This window comes from Rattus norvegicus, chromosome 4 (genome assembly GCF_036323735.1).
Source record: "Rattus norvegicus strain BN/NHsdMcwi chromosome 4, GRCr8, whole genome shotgun sequence".
Taxonomy (NCBI): domain Eukaryota; kingdom Metazoa; phylum Chordata; class Mammalia; order Rodentia; family Muridae; genus Rattus; species Rattus norvegicus.
The window spans coordinates 16,809,611-16,831,653 of NC_086022.1; positions in this window are offsets into that span (position 1 = coordinate 16,809,611).

The window sequence follows — 22,043 nt, forward strand, 5'->3', positions numbered from 1 at the left end:
TTAAGCTTTGTACAAGGTGATAAGCATGGATCGATCTGCATTCTTCTACATATTGACCTCCAGTTGAACCAGCACCATTTGCTGAAAATGCTATCTTTTTTCCATTGGATGGTTTTGGCTCCTTTGTCAAAAATCAAGTGACCATAGGTATGTGGGTTCATTTCTGGGTCTTCAATTCTGTTCCATTGGTCTATCTGTCTGTCTCTGTGCCAATACCATGCAGTTTTTATCACTATTGCTCTGTAATACTGCTTGAGTTCAGGGATAGTGATTCCCCCTGAAGTCCTTTTATTGTTGAGGATAGTTTTAGCTATCCTGGGTTTTTTGTTATTCCAAACGAACTTGCAAATTGTTCTGTCTAACTCTTTGAAGAATTGGATTGGTATTTTGATAGGGATTGCATTGAATCTGTAGATCGCTTTTGGTAAAATGGCCATTTTTACTATATTGATCCTGCCAATCCATGAGCATGGGAGATCTTTCCATCTTCTAAGGTCTTCTTCAATTTCTTTCTTCAGTGTCTTGAAGTTCTTATTGTACAGATATTTACTTGCTTGGTTAAAGTCACACCTAGGTACTTTATATTATTTGGGTCTATTATGAAGGGTGTCGTTTCCCTAATTTCTTTCTCGGCTTGTTTCTCTTTTGTATAGAGGAAGGCAACTGATTTATTTGAGTTAATTTTATACCCAGCCACTTTGCTGAAGTTGTTTATCAGCTTTAGTAGTTCTCTGGTGGAACTTTTGGGATCACTTAAATATACTATCATATCATCTGCAAATAGTGATATTTTGACTTCTTCTTTTCCGATCTGTATCCCTTTGACCTCCTTTTGTTGTCTGATTGCTCTGGCTAGAACTTCAAGAACTATATTGAATAAGTAGGGAGAGAGTGGGCAGCCTTGTCTAGTCCCTGATTTTAGTGGGATTGCTTCAAGTTTCCCTCCATTTAGTTTAATGTTAGCAACTGGTTTGCAGTATATGGCTTTTACTATGTTTAGGTATGGGCCTTGAATTCCTATTCTTTCCAGGACTTTTATCATGAAGAGGTGTTGAATTTTGTCAAATGCTTTCTCAGCATCTAATGAAATGATCATGTGCTTTTGTTCTTTCAGTTTGTTTATATAATGGATCACGTTAATTGTTTTCCGTATGTTAAACCATCCCTGCATGCCTGGGATGAAGCCTACTTGATCATGGTGGATGATTGTTTTGATGTGCTCTTGGATTCGGTTTGCCATAATTTTATTGAGTATTTTTGCGTCGATATTCATAAGCGAAATTGGTCTGAAGTTCTCTTTCTTTGTTGTGTCTTTGTGTGGTTTAGGTATAAGAGTAATTGTGGCTTCATAGAAGGAATTCGGTAGTGCTCCATCTGTTTCAATTTTGTGGAATATTTTGGATAATATTGGTATGAGGTCTTCTATGAAGGTCTGATAGAATTCTGCACTAAACCCGTCTGGACCTGGGCTCTTTTTGGTTGGGAGACCTTAATGACTGCTTCTATTTCCTTAGGAGTTATGGGGTTGTTTAACTGGCTTATCTGTTCCTGATTTAACTTCGGTACCTGGTATCTGTCTAGGAAATTGTCCATTTCCTGAAGATTTTCAAGTTTTGTTGAATATAGGTTTTTATAGTAAGATCTGATGATTTTTTGAATTTCCTCTGAATCTGTTGTTATATCTCCCTTTTCATTTCTGATTTTATTAATTTGGACACACTCTCTGTGTCCTCTCATTAGTCTGGCTAAGGGTTTATCTATCTTGTTGATTTTCTCAAAGAACCAACTTTTGGTTCTGTTGATTCTTTCTATGGTCCTTTTTGTTTCTACTTGGTTGATTTCAGCTCTGAGTTTGATTATTTCCTGCCTTCTACTCCTCCTGGGTGTATTTGCTTCTTTTTGTTCTAGAGCTTTTAGGTGTGCTGTCAAGCTGCTGACATATGCTCTTTCCTGTTTCTTTCTGCAGGCACTCAGCGCTATGAATTTTCCTCTTAGCACAGCTTTCATTGTGTCCCATAAGTTTGGGTATGTTGTACCTTCATTTTCATTAAATTCTAAATGGTCTTTAATTTCTTTTTTTATTTCTTCCTTGACCAGGTTATCATTGAGTAGAGCATTGTTCAATTTCCACGTATATGTGGGCATTCTTCCCTTATTGTTATTGAAGACCAGTTTTAGGCCGTGGTGGTCCGATAGCACGCATGGGATTATTTCTATCTTTCTGTACCTGTTGAGGCCCGTTTTTTGACCAATTATATGGTCAATTTTGGAGAAAGTACCATGAGGAGCTGAGAAGAAGGTATATCCTTTTGCTTTAGGATAGAATGTTCTATAAATATCCGTTAAGTCCATTTGGCTCATGACTTCTCTTAGTCTGTCTACGTCTCTGTTTAATTTCTGTTTCCATGATCTGTCCATTAATGAGAGTGGGGTGTTGAAATGTCCCACTATTATTGTATGAGGTGCAATGTGTGTTTTGAGCTTTAGTAAGGTTTCTTTTACGTATGTAGGTGCCCTTGTATTTGGGGCATAGGTATTTAGGATTGAGAGTTCATCTTGGTGGATTTTTCCTTTGATGAATATGAAGTGTCCTTCCTTATCTTTTTTGATGACTTTTAGTTGAAAATTGATTTTATCTGATATTAGAATGGCAACTCCAGCTTGCTTCTTCCGACCATTTGCTTGGAAAGTTGTTTTCCAGCCTTTCACTCTGAGGTAGTGTCTGTTTTTGTCTCTGAGGTGTGTTTCCTGTAGGCAGCAGAATGCAGGGTCCTTGTTGCGTATCCAGTTTGTTAATCTATGTCTCTTTATTGGGGAGTTGAGGCCATTGATGTTGAGAGATATTAAGGAATAGTGATTATTGCTTCCTGTCGTATTCATATTTGGATGTGAGGTTATGTTTGTGTGCTTTTCTTCTCTTTGTTTTGTTGCCAAGACGATTAGTTTCTTGCTTCTTCTAGGGTATAGCTTGCCTCCTTATGTTGGGCTTTACCATTTATTATCCTTTGTAGTGCTGGATTTGTAGAAAGATATTATGTAAATTTGTTTTTGTCATGGAATATCTTGGTTTCTCCATCTATGTTTATTGAGAGTTTTGCAGGATACAGTAACCTGGGCTGGCATTTGTGTTCTCTTAGGGTCTGTATGACATCTGTCCAGGATCTTCTGGCCTTCATATTTTCTGGCGAGAAGTCTGGTGTGATTCTGATAGGTCTGCCTTTATATGTTACTTGACCTTTTTCCCTTACTGCTTTTAATATTCTTTCTTTATTTTGTGCGTTTGGTGTTTTGACTATTATGTGACGGGAGGTGTTTCTTTTCTGGTCCAATCTATTTGGAGTTCTGTAGGCTTCTTGTATGCCTATGGGTATCTCTTTTTTTAGGTTAGGGAAGTTTTCTTCTATGATTTTGTTGAAGATATTTACTGGTCCTTTGAGCTGGGAGTCTTCACTCTCTTCTCTACCTATTATCCTTAGGTTTGATCTTCTCATTGAGTCCTGGATTTCCTGTATGTTTTGGACCAGTAGCTTTTTCCGCTTTACATTATCTTTGACAGTTGAGTCAATGATTTCTATGGAATCTTCTGCTCCTGAGATTCTCTCTTCCATCTCTTGTATTCTGTTGGTGAAGCTTGTATCTACAGCTCCTTGTCTCTTCTTTTGGTTTTCTATATCCAGGGTTGTTTCCATGTGTTCTTTCTTGATTGCTTCTATTTCCATTTTTAATTCCTTCAACTGTTTGATTGTGTTTTCCTGGAATTCTTTCAGGGATTTTTGTGACTCCTCTCTATGGGCTTCTTCTTGTTTATTTATGATTTCCTGGAATTCTTTCAGGGATTTTTGTGACTCCTCTCTATGGGCTTCTACTTGTTTAACTATGTTTTCCTGGAATTCTTTCAGGCATTTTTGTGATTCCTCTCTGTAGGCTTCTACTTGTTCTCTAAGGGAGTTCTTCACGTCTTTCTTGAAGTCCTCCAGCATCACGATCAAATATGATTTTGAAACTAGATCTTGCTTTTCTGGTGTGTTTGGATATTCCATGTTTGTTTTGGTGGGAGAATTGGGCTCCGATGGTGCCATGTAGTCTTCGTTTCTGTTGCTTGGGTTCCTGCTCTTGCCTCTCGCCATCAGATTATCTCTAGTGTTACTTTGTTCTGCTATTTCTGACAGTGGCTAGACTGCCGTATAAGCCTGTGTGTCAGGAGTGCTGTAGACCTGTTTTCCTGTTTTCTTTCAGCCTGTTATGGGGACAGAGTGTTCTGCTTTCGGGCGTGTAGTTTTCCCTCTCTACAGGTCTTCAGCTGTTCCTGTGGGCCTGTGTCTTGAGTTCACCAGACAGGTCTCTTGCAGCAGAAAAGTTGGTCTTACCTGTGGTCCCGAGGCTCAAGTTTGCTCGCGGGGTGCTGCCCAAGAGCTCTCCGCAGCAGCAGCAACCAGGAAGATCTGTGCCGCCATTTCCGGGTGCTTCAGTGCACCAGGGTTCCAGATGGCGTTTGGTGTTTTCCTCTTGTGTCCGAGATGTGTGTGTAGAGTGCAGTCTCTTCTGGTTTCCCAGGCGTGTCTGCCTCTCTGAGGGTTTAGCTCTCCCTCCCACGGGATTTGGGTGCAGAGAACTGTTTATCTGGTCTGTTTCCTTCAGGTTCTGGCGGTGTCTCAGAGGCAGCGGTCCTGCCGCTCCTGGGCCCTCCCCCACGGGAACCCAGAGGCCTTATACAGTTTCCTCTTGGGCCAGGGATGTGGGCAGGGGTGGGCAGTGTTGGTGGTCTCTTCCGCTCTGCAGCCTCAGGAGTGCCCACCTGACCAGGCGGTCGGGTCTCTCTCCCAAGGTGTCTGGGAGCAGAGAGCTGCTCGTGATTATGTTTTAATTCCATCTACTTGCCTAAGAATTTCATGAAGTCACTGTTTTTAATAGCTGAGAAGTGCCCCACTGTATAAACTTTTGTGTAAATTTTCTGCATCCATTTTTCCTTTGAAGGATATCTGGGTTCTTTCCAGCTTCTGACTATTATAAATAAGGCTTCTATGAACATAGCAGAGCATATGTCCTTGTTTTATGTTGAAGCATCTTTTGGGTATATGCCCAGGAACGGTATAGCTGGGTCCTCAGGTAGTGCAATATCCAGTTTTCTGAGGAACATCCAGACTGATTTCCAGAGTGGTTGTACCAGCTTGTAATCTCACCAACAATGGAGGAGTGTTCCTCTTTCTCCACTTCCTTGCCAGCATAGGCTGTCATCTGAGTTTTTGACCTAAGCCATTCTGATTGGTATGAAGTGATATCTCAAGGTTCTTTTGACTTACATTTTCCTAACGATTACAAAATCCTGATGGATGTTGAACATTTCTTTAGTTGCTTCTGGGCCATTCAGTATTCCTCAGTTGAGAATTCTCTATTTAGCTCTGGATCCCAGTTTTTAATAGGGTTATTTGACTCTCTGAAGTCTAACTTCTTGAGTTCTTTGTATATATTGGATATTATTAGTCCTTTGTCACATGTTGGATTGGTAAAGGTATTTCTCCAATCTGTTGGTCGCCCTTTTGTCTGATTGACAGTGTCCTTTGCCTTACAGAAACTTTGCAGTTTTATGAGGTCCCATTTGTTGACTGTTGATGTTAGAACATAAGCTGTTGGTGTTCTGTTCAGGAAAACTATTGCTCTGTAATACAGCTTGAGGTCAGGGATGGTGATTCCCCCAGAAGTTCATTTACTGTTGTGAATAGGTTTCATTGTCCTGGGGTTTTTAGTTATTCCAAATGAATTTGCAAATTTCTCTTTCTAAGTCTGTGAAGAATTGAGTTGGGAATTTAATGGAGATTGCAATGAATCTGTAGATTGCTTTTAGTATGATAATATACTTAAGTGATCCTAAAAGTTCCACCAGAGCACCTGTAAACCTGACAAACAACTTCAGCAAAATGGCTGGGTATCAAATTACCTCAAACAAATCAGTAGCCTTCCTCTTCTCAGTGGATAAACAGGCAAAGAAATTGGGGAAGTGACTCCCTTCACGATAGTCAGAAGTAATATAAAATGCCTTGATGTCTCTAACCAAGCAAGTGAAAGATCTCTGGAGAAAGAAATTGAAGATGATCTCAGAACATGGAAAGATCTCCCATGCTCATAGATTGGCAGGATTAGTAGAGTAAATGTGGCCATCTAGCTAAAGGCAGCCTAGTTTATAACTCAAATATAGTTAAAACCCAATGTCTATCAACTGTTGAATAGTGAATAAATTTGTTTTAGCCATACATTACATTACATTATATTATTATACATACTATTACATTATCATAAAAATGTACTGTTAATACTCACCATGCCACAGAATAATCTTGGCTGTTGGTAAGAGTCCATGAACAATATGTTTCACACTGTACATCTCATTTGTGTGATATGACCAGAATATGAAATTTGTGGCAATAGTAGTTGTAGATTATAAAACTACTCATGCCTATGTCTGCCCTTAGGGATGGCTTTTCACTGGGGAAGACAACACTGCCTCAGATATAGATAACTGTGGTCACACAACTATGTAATACTGCATTAGAACACTTCCAAAGGTTTACTTCCTGATGTGCAAAAGGCTCACATTTTTACTTATTTCAACTCAAGATATTACTTGCTAAATAAATAAAAAGGAAGATTATAAATTATATCTTGTTAAATTTAAAAATAACCACAAAGAAGGATTTGCTTGTTGATTAATATTTTCAGTGTCCATTCTCCAATCTCTGTAGACAAATTAATAACTTAAGAACATTTTTCTAGAGTTTGGAACAGTATTAAATGTATGATTGTATTTACTTATGGTTAAATGACCTACCCCCTGCCCTACACATATAATTTTTATATCACAAACAACAGTTACTCATTATCACCTGTTTTTATCTTTCTAAGTATAAGCTTGGCACAATTAGCTTGGGAAAACCGATTTTCTTTCCCTTTGTTCACTTTTTATTTGGGTAATGAGGATAAAAGGAAATGTAGCTTATAAATGTTTCCTAGAGACTTATACCATAACAGTGTTGGTTTAGGACCCTTAAATTCTTTGCACGAACTCTCTGTGAGTGATAGAATGTGTGATATCAAAGGCTCACAGTTGGGTACAAACATTACTTGGAGAACTCAAATATATACATCTTTTCCTATAAAAGCTGGTTGAGGCCTAATAAAGAATAGGATAGAGATAATTTGTACTGAAAAGAGACATGGACTCAATGTCCTCTTAAAGTTTTGACTTTTGAATCCTAAACCCGAGCTTTGGTTCAGATAGCAAAGCCCTCAATATTCAGCTGGTACATTTAAGAATAAAGATGTGGCAACTCTCTTATTTTTCCTTCTTCCTCTCTTCCCCTCTCTCTCTCCTTCCTCACCCTTTACCCTTTCTGCTCCCTCTCCTTCCCTTTGTCGTGAAAGAGTGTAAGGAAAATGTAATCATCTGAGAACATACAAACATCTGAACCTTGACCTTAATCCTAGAGTTTGGATTCTCCATAGCCGTAAGAAATGGAGGTCTATTGTTGAATCTCTTCAGAGTATGCAACTCTCTTATAAAAACCTGAGCTCACTAATGCATAAGAGAAAGAAGAGATGAAGGTAGTTGTGAAGAACTGCTGAAGGGAACTTACTGGTGAGAAATCAAAGGTAGTAATACTATTTTATTTTCATTTGTTCTCCAATTTATTTATTTATTTATTTACTTACTTATTTATTTATTTATTTATTTATTTATATTTTACACTCCAGATTTTATTCCCCTCATGGTCCACACTCTGACTGTTCCATATCCCATACCTCCTCCCCAAGCCCCTGTGTCCACGAGGATGTCTCCACCTCACCCTCCCCACCTGACCTCTAAACTCCCTGGGGCCTCAAGTCTCTTGAGGGTTAGGTTCATCTTCTTTGACTGAACCCAGACCCGGGAGTGTTCTGCTGTATATGTGTTGGGGGCCTCATATCAGTTGTTGTATGCTGCCTTGGTGATCCAGTGTCTGAGAGATCTTGGGGTCCAGGCTAATTGAGACTGCTGGTCCTCATACAGGGTTGCCCTCCTCCTCAGCTTCCTCCAGCTCTTCCCTCATACAACCAGAGGCGTCAGCAGCTTCCTTTCACAGGTTAGGAGCACATATCTGCATCTGACTCTTTCAGCTATCTTTTGGGTCTTTCAGAGACCTGTCATGCTAGGTCCTTTTTTGTGAGGGCCAGATAGTTTCAGTAATGATGTCAGGTCTTGGGGCCTCCCCATGAGCTCGATCCCACTTTGGGCCTGTCTCTGGACCATCTTTTCCTCAGACTCTTCTCCATTTATATTCCTGCAGTCTTTCAGGTCTCTGGTATATTTTGGAGGGTCCTCCCAACCTCCTCTTTCTTGAATTCACCTGTTTATATACTTTCTCCTGGCCCTCAGGGTTTCAGTCCTTTCCTCCCACCCAATACCAGATCACGTACTCCTCTCCTTCACCCCCCGCCCTGTTCCATATCCTTCCAAGGTCTCTCCCTCACCCTCTTGTAGTTGCTTTGTTCTCCCTCCCAAGTGGGACAGAGATGTTGACATTTTTGTGTTCAGTAGACTGTATCTTGGGTGTTCTTTACTTTTGTTGTGGGTTTTTTTGTTTTGTTTTGTTTTTTTGACCAATATTGACTTATTAGTAAGAACATACTGTGCATGTCATTTCGGATCTGAGATACCGCATTCAGGATGATATTTTCTAGTTCCATCAATTTGCCTACAAAACTCAGGGTGTCCTCCTTCTTTATTGCTAGTGGTATTCCATTGTGTAAATGAACCACATTTTCTGTATCCATTCTTCTGCTGTGATACAACTGAGTTTTTTCCAGCTTCCGGCTACCAGAATCAAGGCTGCTATGAACATAGTGGAACATGTGCTCCTGTGGCAGGGTGGGGCATCTTTTGGGTATATTCCTAAGAGTGGTATTGCTCAGAATTTACATAGAACTATTTCCAATTTTTTTCTTTTACTTTTCTTTATTTCTTTGATTTTTGTTTTGCTCTGTTTTTTAAGGGAAATTTTACATTTATTTATTTATTTTATTGGATATTTTTTTACTTACATTTCAAATATTATTCCCTTTCCAGGTTTCCCAGACATAAGCCCCCTATCTCATCCTCCTCCCGTTCTTCTATAATGGTGTTCCCCTCCCCAAACACCCCCTTCCCACCCCCACAGACATTCCCTTATAATGGGGGGTCCAACCTTGGCAGGACAAAGGATTTCTTCTTCTATTGGTGCCCAACAAGGCCATTCTTTGCTACATATGCAGCTAGGGCCATGGGTCAATCCATGTATAGTCTTGGGATAGTGGTTTAGTCCCTGGGAGCTCTGATTAGTTGGCATTGTTAATTTTATGGGGTTGCAAGTCCCTTCAGCTCATTCTATTCTTTCTCTAATTCCTCCAATGGGGGTCCCATTCTCAGTTCAATGGTTTGCTACTAGCATTCGCCTCTGTGTTTGACATACTCTGGCTGTGCCCCTCAGGAGACAAATATATCTGGCTCCAGGCAGGTTGCATTCTTAGCTTCATCGATCTTATATAGTTTTGGTGGCTGTATATATATGGGCTGAATACCCATGTGGGGCGGGCTTTAAATGGCAGTCTTGTCTAGTCTCTGATTTTAGTGGAATTGCATCAAGTTTCTCTCCATTTAGTTTAATGTTGGTCACTGGTTTGCTGTATATTGTTTTTACTATGTTTAGGTATAGGCCTTGAATTGCTGTTCTTTCCAGGACTTTTATCATGAAGGGGTGTTGAATTTTGTCAAATGCTTTCTCAGCATCCAATGAAATGATCATGTGTTTTTTTTCTTTGAGTTTGTTTATATAGTGGACTACACTAATGGATTTCCTTATATTGAACTATTCCAGCATCACCGGGGTGAAGCCTACTTGATCATGATGGATGATTGTTTTGACATGTTCTTGTATTCAGTTTGTGAAAATTTTATTGAATAGTTTTCCATTGCTATTAATAAGGGAAATTGGTCTGAAGTTCTCTTTCTTTGTTGGGTCTTTGTGTAGTTTAGATATAAGAGTAATTATGGCTTCAGAGAAGGAATTGGTTTGTGCTCCATCTGTTTCTATTTTGCAGAATAGTTTGGACAGGATTGGTATGAGGTCTTCTATGATGTTCTGATATAATTCTGCACTAAACAAATCTTATCTTGGGCTCTTTTGGTTGGGAGACTGTTAATAACTGCATCTATTTCTTTAGGAGTTATGGGACTGTTTAGGTGGTTTATCTGGTCCTGATTTAACTTTGGTACCTTGTATTTGCCTAAAAAATTGTACATTTCCTACAAATTTTCCGGATTTGTTGAATATAGGCTTTCGTAGTAGGATCTAATGACCCTTTGAATTTCCTCAGATTCTCTTGTTATGTCTCCCTTTTTATTTCTGATTTTGTTCATTTTGGATACACTGTGTCTGCTTCTGGTTAGTCTGGCTAAGGGTTTATATATCTTGTTGATTTTCACAAAGAACCAGCTCCTTTTTTGTTGATTCTTTATATAATCCTTTTTGTTTCTACTTGGTTGATTTCAGTTTGATTATTTACTACTGTCTACTCCTCTTGAGTATATTTGCTTCTTTTTGTTCTAGAGCTTTTAATGTATGCTGTCAAGCTGCTAATGTATGCTCTCTCCTGTTTCTTTTTTGAGGCACTCAGAGCTATGACTTTTCCTTTTAACACTGCTTACATTGTGTCCCTTAAGTTTGGTGTGTTGTGCCTACATTTTCATTAAACTCTAAGAAGTCTTTAATTTCTTTCTTTATTTCTACCTCGACCAAGTTATCAACTTCGATGTATATGTGGGCTTTCTATCATTTTTTTTCTTTTATTGAAGGCCAGCCTTAGTCTGTGGTGTTCTGATAGGATGCATGGGATTATTTCAATCTTCTTGTATTTCTTGAGGCCTGTTTTGTGACTGACAATATGTTAAGTTTTGGAGAAGGTACCATGAGGTTCTCAGAAGAAGGTATATTCTTTTGTTTTAGGAAGAAAATGTACCATAGATATCTGTTAAATCCATTTAGTTCATAACTTCTGTTAGTTTTTCTATGTTTCTGTTTAATTCTGTTTCCATGATCTGTCCATTGCTGAGAATGGGGTGTTGAAATCCCCTACTATTATTGTGTGAGGTTCAATGTGTGATTTGATCTTTAGTAAGGTTTCTTTTATGAATGAAGGTGCCCTTGCATTTGAAGCATAGATATATAGGATTGAGAGTTCATCTTGCTGGATTTTTCCTTTGATGCATATGAGGTGTCCTTTCTTAACGTTTTTGGTGGCTTTTTGTGGAAAGTTGATTTTATTCAATATTAGAATAGCTACTCCAGCTTGTTTCTTCAGACCATTTGCTTGGGAAGTTGTTTTCCAGCCTTTTACTCCGAGATTGTGTCTGTCTTTGTCTCTGAGGTGTGTTTCCTGTATGCAATAAAATGCTGGATTCTCTTTATGTATCCAGTCTGTTAGTCTATGTCTTCTTATTGGGGAATTGAGTCCATTGATGGTAAGAGATATTAAGGAGTAGTGATTGTTGCTTCCTATTTTTGTCATTGTTAGAGGTGGAATTATGTTTGTGTGTCTCTCTTCTTTTGGTTTTGTTGCAAGGAAATTACTTTCTTGCTTTTTCTACAGTGTGGTTTCCCTCCCTATGTTAGAATTTTCCATCTATTATTTTTTCTAGGGCTGGATTTGTAGAAAGATTTTGTGGAAATTTGGCTTTCTCCTGGAATACCATGGTTTCTCCTTCTATGTAACTTGAGAGTTTTACTGGATATAGTAGCCTGGGCTTGCATTTTTTCTCTTAGAGTCTGTGTGACATCTGCCTAGGGTCTTCTGGCTTTCATAGTCTCTGGTGAACTTCTGGTGTAATTCTCATAGGTCTCCCTTTATATGTTATTTGACCTTTTCCCCTTCTGCTTTTAATATTCTTTGTGCATTTGGTGTTTTAACTATTATGTGAAGGGAGGAATTTCTTTTCTGGACCAATCTATTTGGCATTCTGTAGGCTTCCTGTATGTTTATTGGCATATCTTTCTTTAGGTTAGGGGAGTTTTCTTCTCTAATTTTGATGAAGATATTTACTGGCCTTTTAATTTGGGAGTCTTCACTCTCTTATATACCTATTATCCTTAAGTTTGATCTTTTCATTTTATCCTAGATTTCCTGGATGTTTTGGGTTAGGAACGTTTTGAGTTTTACACTATCATTGTTGTTTGTGTCAATGTTTTCTATGGTATCTTCTGCTCCTAAGATTCTGACTTCTATCTCTTTTATTCTGTTGGTGATGCTTGCATCTGTTATTTCTGACCTTTGCCCTAGGTTTTCTATCCCCTGGGTTGTCTTCCATTGTGCTTTTTTATTGTTTCTATTTCCATTTTAAAATCCTGGATATTGTTTTTCAGTTCCTTTATCCATTTTGTTGTTTTTTCCTTTAATTCTTTAAGGGATTTTTGTGTTTTCTCTTTAAGGGATTCTACTTATTTACTTGAGTTGTCCTGTATTTTTTAATGGAGTTATTTATATACTTCTGAATGTTCAAGATCTTCATAATGTATGATTTTAAATCCAAATCTTGCTTTTCTGGTGTGTTTGGTTATCCAGTATTTGCTTTCATGGGAGAAATGGGCTTTAATGATGCCAAGTAGTCTTGGTTTCTTTTTTTTTTTTTTTGGTTTTTTTTTTTTTTTTTTTTGGTTCTTTTTTTCGGAGCTGGGGACCGAACCCAGGGCCTTGCGCTTCCTAGGTAAGCGCTCTACCACTGAGCTAAATCCCCAGCCCCTTGGTTTCTTTTTCCTACATTCTTGTGCTTGTCTCACATCATCAGGTTGTCTCTGGTGTTAGCTTGTCTTGATGTCTCTGACAGTGGCTTGACCCTCCTGTAGGCCTGTGTGTCAGCACACTTGTAGACCAGTTTTCTTTCAGTTGGATCTGGGAACAAAGAGCTGCTCCTGGGTTAGTGTGACCTGAAGCCTCCAGATGGGTTGCTTGGAACAGAAGAGTTGTTTTTTTATCTGCTTTCAGGTGTGTAGACCTTCTTGGATATTGGCTTTCAGCTCTTGGAGCAGTCAGAAACCCGAAGGATCCTGTTCCTGACTGCTCTTAGGTCCCTGTTCCCAGAGGGCACAGATGTCACTTGGCAGTTTCTTCTTGGCTCAGGAATGTGGGCAGAAAATAGTTGTCTCCTCTGAGTTCTCAGGATTGTCTACACTTCTGAGGGTCTAGGTCCATCCGCCATGAGATTTGGGTTTAGGGATTTCCTACACCAGTTCAGCTCAGTTCTGGACACAGACAGAAACCAGCAGGTTCTTGCTGTTGACTGCTCCTATATACCTGTATCCAGAGGCCATGATGCAGGTTCCTCTTGTGCCAGGAATGTGAGCAGAAGTGGGCAGATGTGGTGGTCTCCCCTGAGCTCTCAGGATTGTCTGCACTTCTGGGAGTTCTGCTTTCTCCCCTGCATTTCCAATTTTCTGAGGAATATCCAAATTGATTTCCAGAGTGGTAGAACCAGTTTACAATCCAACCAGCAATGGAGGACTGCTTCTCTTTCTTCACACCATTGCCAAGATGTGTCATCACCTGAGGTTTTTATCTTAGCCATTCTGATTGGTGTAAGGTGGAATCTCTGGGTCATTTTGATTTTTATTTCTCTGATCACTAAGGATTTTAAAGATTTATGTAGGTGCTTCTCAGTCTTTTCTGATTCATCTGTTATGAATTATCAGTTAAGTTCTATACATCATCTTTTGATTTGGCTGTTTGGTTGTTCATTGGCTTCTTGAGTTCTTTTTTTTTTTTTTTTATTAACTTGAGTATTTCTTATATACATTTCTAGTGTTATTCCCTTTCCCGGTTTCCGGGCAAACATCCCCCTCCCCCCTCCCCTTCCTTATGGGTGTCCCCCTCCCAACCCTCCCCCCATTGCTGCCCTCCCCCCATAGACTAGTTCACTGGGGGTTCAGTCTTAGCAGGACCCAGGGCTTCCCCTTCCACTGGTGCTCTTACTAGGATATTCATTGCTACCTATGAGGTCAGAGTCCAGGGTCAGTCCATGTATAGTCTTTAGGTAGTGGCTTAGTCCCTGGAAGCTCTGGTTGCTTGGCATTGTTGTTCATATGGGGTCTCGAGCCCCTTCAAGCTCTTCCAGTTCTTTCTCTGATTCCTTCAATAGGGGACCTATTCTCAGTTCAGTGGTTTGCTGCTGGCATTCGCCTCTGTATTTGCTGTATTCTGGCTGTGTCTCTCAGGAGAGATCTACATCCGGCTCCTGTCGGTCTGCACTTCTTTGCTTCATCCATCTTGTCTAATTGGGTGGCTGTATATGTATGGGCCACATGTGGGGCAGGCTCTGAATGGGTGTTCCTTCAGTCTCTGTTTTAATCTTTGCCTCTCTATTCCCTGCCAAGGGTATTCTTTTTCCTCATTTAAAGAAGGAGTGAAGCATTCACATTTTGATCATCCGTCTTGAGTTTCGTTTGTTCTAGGGATCTAGGGTAATTCAAGCATTTGGGCTAATAGCCACTTATCAATGAGTGTATACCATGTATGTCTTTCTGTGATTGGGTTAGCTCACTCAGCATGATATTTTCCAGTTCCAACCATTTGCCTACGAATTTCATAAACTCGTTGTTTTTGATAGCTGAGTAATATTCCATTGTGTAGATGTACCACATTTTCTGTATCCATTCCTCTGTTGAAGGACATCTGGGTTCTTTCCATTTTCTGGCTATTACAAATAAGGCTGCGATGAACATAGTGGAGCACGTGTCTCTTTTATATGTTGAGGCATCTTTTGGGTATATGCCCAAGAGAGGTATAGCTGGATCCTCAGGCAGTTCAATGTCCAATTTTCTGAGGAACCTCCAGACTGATTTCCAGAATGGTTTTACCAGTCTGCAATCCCACCAACAATGGAGGAGTGTTCCTCTTTCTCCACATCCTCGCCAGCATCTGCTGTCACCTGAGTTTTTGATCTTAGCCATTCTCACTGGTGTGAGGTGAAATCTCAGGGTTGTTTTGATTTGCATTTCCCTTATGACTAAAGATGTTGAACATTTCTTTAGGTGTTTCTCAGCCATTCGGCATTCCTCAGCTGTGAATTCTTTGTTTAGCTCTGAACCCCATTTTTAATAGGGTTATTTGTTTCCCTGCGGTCTAACTTCTTGAGTTCTTTGTATATTTTGGATTTAAGGCCTCTATCTGTTGTAGGATTGGTAAAGATCTTTTCCCAATCTGTTGGTTGCCGTTTTGTCCTAACCACAGTGTCCTTTGCCTTACAGAAGCTTTGCAGTTTTATGAGATCCCATTTGTCGATTCTTGATCTTAGAGCATAAGCCATTGGTGTTTTGTTCAGGAAATTTTTTCCAGTGCCCATGTGTTCCAGATGCTTCCCTAGTTTTTCTTCTATTAGTTTGAGTGTGTCTGGTTTAATGTGGAGGTCCTTGATCCACTTGGACTTAAGCTTTGTACAGGGTGATAAGCATGGATCGATCTGCATTCTTCTACATGTTGCCCTCCAGTTGAACCAGCACCATTTGCTGAAAATGCTATCTTTTTTCCATTGGATGGTTTTGGCTCCTTTGTCAAAAATCAAGTGACCATAGGTGTGTGGGTTCATTTCTGGGTCTTCAATTCTATTCCATTGGTCTATCTGTCTGTCTCTGTACCAATACCATGCAGTTTTTATCACTATTGCTCTGTAATACTGCTTGAGTTCAGGGATAGTGATTCCCCCTGAAGTCCTTTTATTGTTGAGGATAGCTTTAGCTATCCTGGGTTTTTTGTTATTCCAGATGAATTTGCAAATTGTTCTGTCTAACTCTTTGAAGAATTGGATTGGTATTTTGATGGGGATTGCATTGAATCTGTAGATTGCTTTTGGTAAAATGGCCATTTTTACTATATTGATCCTGCCAATCCATGAGCATGGAAGATCTTTCCATCTTCTGAGGTCTTATTCAATTTCTTTCCTCAGTGTCTTGAAGTTCTTATTGTACAAATCTTTTACTTGCTTGGGTAAAGTCACACCGAGGTACTTTATATTATTTGGGTCTATTATGAAGGGTGTCGTTTCCCTAATTTCTTTCTCGGCTTGTTTCTCTTTTGTATAGAGGAAGGCAACTGATTTATTTGAGTTAATTTTATACCCAGCCACTTTGCTGAAGTTGTTTATCAGCTTTAGTAGTTCTCTGGTGGAACTTTTGGGATCACTTAAATATACTATCATATCATCTGCAAATAGTGATATTTTGACTTCTTCTTTTCCGATCTGTATCCCCTTGATCTCCTTTTGTTGTCTGATTGCTCTGGCTAGAACTTCAAGAACTATATTGAATAAGTAGGGAGAGAGTGGGCAACCTTGTCTAGTCCCTGATTTTAGTGGGATTGCTTCAAGTTTCTCTCCATTTAGTTTAATGTTAGCAACTGGTTTGCTGTATATGGCTTTTACTATGTTTAGGTATGGGCCTTGAATTCCTATTCTTTCCAGGACTTTTATCATGAAGGGGTGTTGAATTTTGTCAAATGCTTTCTCAGCATCTAATGAAATGATCATGTGGTTCTGTTCTTTCAGTTTGTTTATATAATGGATCACGTTGATGGTTTTCCATATATTAAACCATCCCTGCATGCCTGGGATGAAGCCTACTTGATCATGGTGGATGATTGTTTTGATGTGCTCTTGAATTCGGTTTGCCAGAATTTTATTGAGTATTTTTGCATCGATATTCATAAGGGAAATTGGTCTGAAGTTCTCTTTCTTTGTTGTGTCTTTGTGTGGTTTAGGTATAAGAGTAATTGTGGCTTCGTAGAAGGAATTCGGTAGGGCTCCATCTGTTTCAATTTTGTGGAATAGTTTGGATAATATTGGTATGAGGTCTTCTATGAAGGTTTGATAGAATTCTGCACTAAACCCGTCTGGACCTGGGCTCTTTTTGGTTGGGAGACCTTTAATGACTGCTTCTATTTCCTTAGGAGTTATGGGGTTGTTTAACTGGTTTATCTGTTCCTGATTTAACTTCGATACCTGGTATCTGTCTAGGAAATTGTCCATTTCCTGAAGATTTTCAAGTTTTGTTGAATATAGGTTTTTATAGTAAGATCTGATGATTTTTTGAATTTCCTTTGAATCTGTAGTTATGTCTCCCTTTTCATTTCTGATTTTGTTAATTTGGACGCACTCTCTGTATCCTCTCATTAGTCTGGCTAAGGGTTTATCTATCTTGTTGATTTTCTCAAAGAACCAACTTTTGGTTCTGTTGATTCTTTCTATGGTCCTTTTTGTTTCTACTTGGTTGATTTCAGCTCTGAGTTTATTTCCTGCCTTCTACTCCTCCTGGGTGTATTTGCTTCTTTTTGTTCTAGAGCTTTTAGGTGTGCTGTCAAGCTGCTGACATATGCTCTTTCCTGTTTCTTTCTGCAGGCACTCAGCGCTATGAGTTTTCCTCTTAGCACAGCTTTCATTGTGTCCCATAAATTTGAGTATGTTGTATCTTCATTTTCATTAAATTCTAAAAAGTTTTTAATTTCTTTCTTTATTTCTTCCTTGACCAGGTTATCATTGAGTAGAGCATTGTTCAATTTCCACGTATATGTGGGCATTCTTCCCTTATTGTTATTGAAGACCAGTTTTAGGCCGTGGTGGTCCGATAGCACGCATGGGATTATTTCTATCTTTCTGTACCTGTTGAGGCCCGTTTTTTGACCAATTCAATGGTCAATTTTGGAGAAAGTACCATGAGGAGCTGAGAAGAAGGTATATCCTTTTGCTTTAGGATAGAATGTTCTATAAATATCCGTTAAGTCCATTTGGCTCATGACTTCTCTTAGTCTGTCGACATCACTGTTTAATTTCTGTTTCCATGATCTGTCCATTGATGAGAGTGGGGTGTTGAAATCTCCCACTATTATTGTGTGAGGTGCAATGTGTGTTTTGAGCTTTAGTAAGGTTTCTTTTACGTATGTAGGTGCCCTTGTATTTGGGGCATAGATATTTAGGATTGAGAGTTCATCTTGGTGGATTTTTCCTTTGATGAATATGAAGTGTCCTTCCTTATCTTTTTTGATGACTTTTAGTTGGAAATTGATTTTATTTGATATTAGAATGGCTACTCCAGCTTGCTTCTTCTGACCATTTGCTTGGAAAGTTGTTTTCCAGCCTTTCACTCTGAGGTAGTGTCTGTCTTTGTCTCTGAGTTGTGTTTCCTGTAGGCAGCAGAATGCAGGGTCCTCGTTGCGTATCCAGTTTGTTAATCTATGTCTTTTTATTGGGGAGTTGAGGCCATTGATATTGTGAGATATTAAGGAATAGTGATTATTGTTAACCTTTATATTTATATTTGGATGTGAGGTTATGTTTGTGTGCTTTCATTCTCTTTGTTTTGTTGCCAAGACGATTAGTTTCTTGCTTCTTCTAGGGTATAGCTTGCCTCCTTATGTTGGGCTTTACCATTTATTATACTTTGTAGTGCTGGATTTGTGGAATGATATTGTGTAAATTTGGTTTTGTCATGGAATATCTTGGTTTCTCCATCAATGTTAATTGAGAGTTTTGCTGGATACAGTAACCTGGGCTGGCATTTGTGTTCTCTTAGGGTCTGTATGACATCAGTCCAGGATCTTCTGGCCTTCATAGTTTCTGGCGAGAAGTCTGGTGTGATTCTGATAGGTCTCCCTTTATATGTTACTTGACCTTTTTCCCTTACTGCTTTTAATATTCTTTCTTTATTTTGTGCGTTTGGTGTTTTGACAATTATGTGACGGGAGGTGTTTTTTTCTGGTCCAATCTATTTGGAGTTCTGTAGGCTTCTTGTATGTCTATGGGTATCTCTTTTTTTAGGTTAGGGAAGTTTTCTTCTATGATTTTGTTGAAGATATTTACTGGTCCTTTGAGCTGGGAGTCTTCACTCTCTTCTATACCTATTATCCTTAGGTTTGATCTTCTCATTGAGTCCTGGATTTCCTGTATGTTTTGGACCAGTAGCTTTTTCCGCTTTACATTATCTTTGACAGTTGAGTCAATGATTTCTATGGAATCTTCTGCTCCTGAGATTCTCTCTTCCATCTCTTGTATTCTGTTGGTGAAGCTTGTATCTACAGCTCCTTGTCTCTTCTTTTGGTTTTCTATATCCAGGGTTGTTTCCATGTGTTCTTTCTTGATTGCTTCTATTTCCATTTTTAATTCCTTCAACTGTTTGATTGTGTTTTCCTGGAATTCTTTCAGGGATTTTTGTGTCTCCTCTCTATGGGCTTCTACTTGTTTATTTATGTTTTCCTGGAATTCTTTCAGGGATTTTTGCGATTCTTTCAGGCATTTTTGCGATTCCTCTCTGTAGGCTTCTACTTGTTCTCTAAGGGAGTTCTTCATGTCTTTCTTGAAGTCCTCCAGCATCATGATCAAAAATGATTTTGAAACTAGGTCGTGCTTTTCTGGTGTGTTTGGATATTCCGTGTTTGCTTTGGTGGGAGAATTGGGCTCCGATGATGCCATGTAGTCTTGGTTTCTGTTGCTTGTGTTCCTGCGCTTGCCTCTCGCCATCAGATTATCTCTAGTGTTACTTTGTTCTGCTATTTCTGACAGTGGCTAGACTGTCCTATAAGCCTGTGTGTCAGGAGTGCTGTAGACCTGTTTTCCTCTCTTTCAGTCAGTTATGGGGACAGAGTGTTCTGCTTTCAGGCGTGTAGTTTTTCCTCTCTACAGGTCTTCAGCTGTTCCTGTGGGCCTGTGTCTTGAGTTCACCAGGCAGCTTTCTTGCAGCAGAAAATTTGGTCTTACCTGTGGTCCTGAGGCTCAAGTTCACTCGTGGGGTGCTGCCCACGGGCTCTCCGCAGCGGCAGCACCCAGGAAGACCTGTGCCGCCCCTTCCGTGAGCTTCAGTGCACCAGGGTTCCAGATGGTCTTTGGCTTTTTCCTCTGGCGTCCGAGATGTGTGTGCAGGGAGCAGTCTCTTCTGGTTTCCCAGGCCTGTCTGCCTCTCTGAAGGTTTAGCTCTCCCTCCCACGGGATTTGGGTGCAGAGAACTGTTTATCCAGTCTGTTTCTTTCAGGTTCCCGCGGTGTCTCAGGCAGGGGTCCTGCCGCTCCTGGGCCCTCCCCCACGGGAGCCCAGAGGCCTTATACAGTTTCCTCTTGGGCCAGGGATGTGGGCAGGGGTGAGCAGTGTTGGTGGTCTCTTCAGCTCTGCAGCCTCAGGAGTGCCCACCTGACCAAGCTGTTGGGTCTCTCTCTCACCGGGTCTGGGAGCAGAGAGCTGCTGCGGGCCGTGATCCGCGGGTGTGGGACTTCCGGTAAACACAGAACGTGCCCGGTCCTAGAGAAATTCTGCTTCCGTGTGTCCCAAGCTCACCAGGCAGCTTTCTTGCAGCAGAAAATTTGGTCTTACCTGTGGTCCCGAGGCTCAGGTTTGCTCGTGGGGTGCTGCCCAGGGGCTCTCTGCAGCGGCAGCAACCAGGAAGACCTGTCGAAGATCTCTTTTGTGGTAGGGTTTTTTGTGTACTTTATGTATCAGAGTAATTGCAGTGTCATAGAATGAATTAAGTAGTGTTGCCTTTGTTTCTATTTTATGGAATACTTTGAGGAATATTGGTATTATGTTTTCTTTGGAGGTCTGGTGGATTCTGCACTAAATCCATCTGGCCCTGGGTTGTTAGTGGTTGGGAGGTTTTTCATGACTACTATTTCCTTATGGATATAGGACTGTTTAGAAAGTTTACCTGCTCTTAATTTAACTTTGGTATGTGGTGTCTGTGTAGGAAACCATCCATTTCATCTAGATTTTCCAGTTTTGTTGAGTATAGGCTTTTGATAATTTTTTGAATTTCCTGACTTTCTGTTCTTATGTCTCCCTTTTCTTTTCTGATTTTATTTATTTGGATACTGCCTCTGGGCCCTTTAATTAGTTTGACTACAGGTTTATCTACATTGCTGATTTTCTCAAAAACAAAACAAAACAAAACAAAACAAATAAACAACTTTTGGTTTTGCTGATTCTTTGTATTGTTTTCTTTGTTTCTATTTGCTTTATTCCAGCCCTGAACTTGACTATTTTCTGATGTCTATTTATCTTGGGCAAGTTTGCTTCTTTTGGTTCTAGACCTCTCAGGTGTGCTGTTAAGTTGCTAGGTTATGATATCTCCAGCTTCTTTAAGAGTACACTTAGTCCTATGAAATTTCCTCTTAGCACTGCTTTCATTGTGTCCCCATAAGTTTGGGCATTCTGTATCAACATTTTCATTAAATTCCAGGAAGTCTTTAATTTCATTATTTCCTCCCTGACCAAATTATCACTTAGTAGAGAGTTGTTCAGTTTCCATGTGCATGTGGGCTTTTTTTGCCTTTGCTCTTATTGAAGACCAGCCTTAGGCCACAGTAGTCTGATAGGGTGCATTGGATTCTTTCAATCTTCTTGTATCAATTGGGGGTTGTTTTGTGACCAATTGCATGGTTGATTTCGGAGAAGGTAACATGAGGTACTGAAAAGAAGCTTTTTTTTTTTAGTGTAAAATGAACTGTAGATATCTATTAAATCCATTTGGTTTATAATCTCTGTTGGTTTACTCTGTTTAATTTTTGTTTCAATGACATGTCCACTGGTGAGTGTGGGGGTGTTGAAATCTCCCATTATTATTGTTTGGGGTTCAGTTTGTCTTTTGAACTTTAGTAAGTTTTTTTTTTAATGTGGTTGCCCTTGAGACTTTCTTTTGGTGGATTTTCCCCTTGATGAATATGAAGTGTCCTTCCTCATCATGCTTGATCACTTTTGTTTGAAAGTTTCTCTTATTGGCTATTAGAATGGCAACTCCAGCTTGTTTCTTGGGACCATTTACTTGGAAGAACTTTTTTATATTCTTTGACTTTGAGATAGTGTTTGTCTTAGTTATTGAAGTGTGTTTCTTGTATGCAGCAAAATGCTGGATCTTGTTTGTCTATCCAGCCTTTTAGCTTATGTCTTTTTATAGGTTTGTTGAGTCTATTAATATTGAGAGATATTAAAGATAGATGACTGTTGGTAATATTTGCTTTTG